This window comes from Macaca nemestrina, chromosome 5 (assembly GCF_043159975.1).
Source record: "Macaca nemestrina isolate mMacNem1 chromosome 5, mMacNem.hap1, whole genome shotgun sequence".
Lineage (NCBI taxonomy): Eukaryota > Metazoa > Chordata > Mammalia > Primates > Cercopithecidae > Macaca > Macaca nemestrina.
Genome location: NC_092129.1, coordinates 25,985,123 through 25,988,806, shown reverse-complemented (window position 1 = coordinate 25,988,806; position 3,684 = coordinate 25,985,123). Strand labels below are relative to the sequence as shown.

General features: G+C 43.2%; 1 pseudogene; it reads right to left on the bottom strand.

Annotated features, from left to right (window-relative positions):
- Window positions 1-1,699: 1,699 nt before the first annotated feature.
- On the bottom strand, window positions 1,700-2,678 carry LOC105465517 (protein BTG1 pseudogene; annotated as a pseudogene).
- Window positions 2,679-3,684: the final 1,006 nt, after the last annotated feature.

Here is a 3,684-nt window from a genome sequence, read left to right as displayed (position 1 = left end):
TTTCAGCTTTAACCTTGGCAAAGACATTTAAGCCCTCTGTGCTTCAGTCTTCTCATGAATAAAATTGTTGCTTCTGTAGCTAAACTTCTGCATTGTGAGGTTGCCAATGGACTACAACAACTCAAATGTGCTTCTTTATGTCTCTAGGTAGTCAGAAAAAAATATATAAACCAGTTATAGCCCAAGTCAGCATGAAGCAGTAGGATCCAAACATTTAATTTTTCTCTTTAGGTAACTTCGTTTATCTTGTATTTCTCAGGTTCTTTTGGGATTCTGCTTCCCTTCCGGGTTCCTCCCCAAGTAGCATCTTCTGGAAGAATAGTGGAGTTCCTGGACCGCTAGAAGCATCTTTTGCAGTGTGCTGAAGTTATTAGTTGGGGTTATTGAGAGAATTAAGGGAAATGTGTCTCCTTGGCCCTAGCCTGGTCCTTGTGGTTGGGGGGTGCACTGGCTGGTTTATTTCATTCATGAACTGTTTCCGTTGATGGTATTTATTACTGACAATTATGGCAATGAGCTTGTGTTCTCTTTGTCCTCAGCTCACTGAGGTCTTTGTACTCTCTTTCCATTGATTTGGCTCCACCTTGTTACCCCTTAGGAGTGTCTGAACTCCTTAACTCCAATTAGAGTGTTCTGCCCTTCAAACCCCAGTTCTAAGAACTCTCATCCTAATTACAGCAGCTACTTCTGACAAGCTCTCAGGTAGAACTCAGAGTTGCTATTAAATTTACTTGACATGCTTCTCTCTCCAGTTCTGACAGGTAGTCTCTTTCCAAAGTCCCAAAGATAGAGAAGGGGCCAGATCTCCTCATTTGGAGTTTACCCAATATACCTGTGTTCTTTGGAAAGAAGACTGGAGAAGGTCTATTGGATCCATGTGTCATACTTCCCATACTTCATTTCTCCCTTTTCTTTCTTCTCTCTACCTCCCTTCCTCTACCCCTCTCACTCAAAAGGAAGAGCTTTTATTTCCTGTACATCGTATTCTTCTTTTCTCCATAGAGCTATAAGACTTTTCTACCTCTTACAAATAGGAGTATCTTTTTGCTCTATAGGAGAAATTCTATGATCTGATCTATCATGTTGTATGGTTTGGGTTATGAAAAGTGAGTCTAATCTTTGTTAGAGCAAATAATTATTTATTTTACTTTGATCATTTAAATTAAAATAAGGGCTAAACCATATAGTAAAATATAAGAACCTTCTTTTTTTTTTTTAAAATGCCAAGATAACAATTTATTATAGAGAGAAGAAAAATTTCTCATCCGAAATATAGAAATCTGTACAACTTTGCCACAATCAATATACATGAACTGTATAAATTTATACCAGTTCATAATTTACCAAATAAAAGATGACTAACAAAGTTCATAAAAAAGATGGTGGTTTGTGGAAAAGACTTTTACCCAATTAAGTACAAGGAAAGTTACAAACCAGACCTCCACTTTCTAAAAATAAAGAGGTTTACTCAGTCTTAGAAAACTACAAGCTAGCAAATGTACAGAGAGCTGGCTGGTGCTAACACCACAGTTGAGACAGTGTCTTTTTAAGGGTCTTTTAAAAGCCTGTTGCCATGGCAGATTCTGGTCACTTGCTACTTTCAAGGACAAAAACACAATACAAGGTCTGACCATTTCCCCAGGTCATGCTTACTAGTTTGTTTTTATGTACATTTATACATATTTAAGTGCTAGGTAAAAGTCTTGTCGTAAAATTTCCGGTACTACCATGTTTAAAACGTTCAGCTTTCCTATTGAGCTGCCAAAAAGGTTAACAGTAACAATTTAAGTGTAATAGTGCAAATTCCTCTGCGAGATTTACTGCAGAGAAAGGTTCTTTGAAATACAGATTTTCTTTAAAGGGACTGATGTAAAAAATCAGGTATGTCTGGGAGAAACTGAAACCAACCTAGGACTTCTCTCCCTAGCAAATAAAGTGATCATTTACTTGGACTCACAGGCTATTGAAATTAATCGTTGAAAGGTACTGTCCAAACTATGGCACTGTCACTTAAAAAAAATTTTTTTTACCACTCTATCTTGTGCCAGATCTTCATAGCTGTGACATGGTTTCAATTCCATAATCCATCCCCAAGAGGAGCCCACCCAAAGCAAAAATCAAATTTATCCATTATTGTAAGATGATCCATCCACAGACTATATCTTAACCTGATACAGTCATCATATTGTAGTTTTTGGAAGCCCTCGTTCTGCCCAAGAGAAGTTCCTCCTCACAGCTGATTCGGCTGTCTACCATTTGCACGTTGGTGCTGTTTTGAGTGCTACCTCCTGCTGGTGAGGCTTCATACAGCACACAGATGGAGCCATCCTCTCCAATTCTGTAGGACACTTCGCAGGGGTCAACCCAGAGTGTGAGCTCACTTGGGAGAAGCCTGAACAGCTCCTGACTGCTCGGTCCAATCCGCTGTGCTGCCTGTCCAATCAGAGGATCCATTTTATGGTTGATGCGAATACAAGGGTAACCTGATTCCTTGTATGGCTTTTCTGGGAACCAGTGATGTTTATAATGTTCTGCCAGCAGCTCCTGCAGGCTCTGGCTGAAGGTCTGCAGCTGTCGCTCGCTCGTGAGCCCCTTGGTGCGGAGGAACTTGGAGATGAAGGACACAGCGGCGGCAATCTCGCCTATCATGGTGGCGGCCCGGGGTAGAAGGGATGCATGGGGACGGCGTGCGGGGGCGGCCGGGGCTCGGCAGCGCGGCCCCGAAGGCGGAGCGGACATCCCGGGCTTCCTCTCCGGGCAGAAGGCTGAGAGGAAGAGAGGGCGTGAGGGGCGGACGGCTACTTTTGTTTTCTTTCTTTAGACTAAAAAAGTTATTTTCAAGACAGGAGGCGGCAGGAGAGGAAGAGACGAGCCATGGCGGCCTGGTCACATCGCTTGGACCTCCCCAGCCGCCTCCGCCTCCAGCTCCCCAGCATCCGAATATCCCAACAGTTGCATTTCCAGCTCCAAGGGGCGGCCATTTCCAGCTCCGAGGGGCGACTCTTTCTTTTCTTTTTACTTTTTTCAAGATGGAGTCTTGCTCTGTCACTCAGGCTGGAGTGCAATGGCTCGATCTCAGCTCACTGCAACCTCCACCTCCTGGGTTCAAGTGATTCTCCTGCCTCAGCCTCCCAAGTAGCTGGGATTACAGGCATGCACCACCACGCCCAACCGAGAACCTTCTCTTTCTTATTTTATTTTTATTAGAGACAGGGTTTCACCATGTTGGCCAGGCTGGTTGCGAACTCCTGACCTTGTGATCCACCCACCTCAGCCTCCCAAAGTCCTGGGATTACAGGCGTGAGCCACCGTGCCTGGCTGAGAACCTTCTCTTTCTTACACAAATTTTGTTCCTTGCTATTAATCATTTTGCTTTATTGTTTTTCTTAGATTTCTAGGTATTTCTTTGTAATTCAACCAAATATCTCACCAGGAAAAATGAAACCATTTTAAGAATTTACAACAAAGCTCTTCCTCCTCCTCTAGCTGTGTGAAGTGCTGGCTCCCCCTTCACCTTCTGCCATGATTTTAAGTTTACTGAGGCCTCCCCAGAAGCCAAGCAAAAGCAGAAGCCACTACGCTTCTTGTACAGCCTGCAGACCCAACAATAAAACCCTTGCTCCAAAAAGCATCCAGAAGGAACCATCCTTCATTTTATAGTCCGGTGAGTCCTGTTTCATCCTT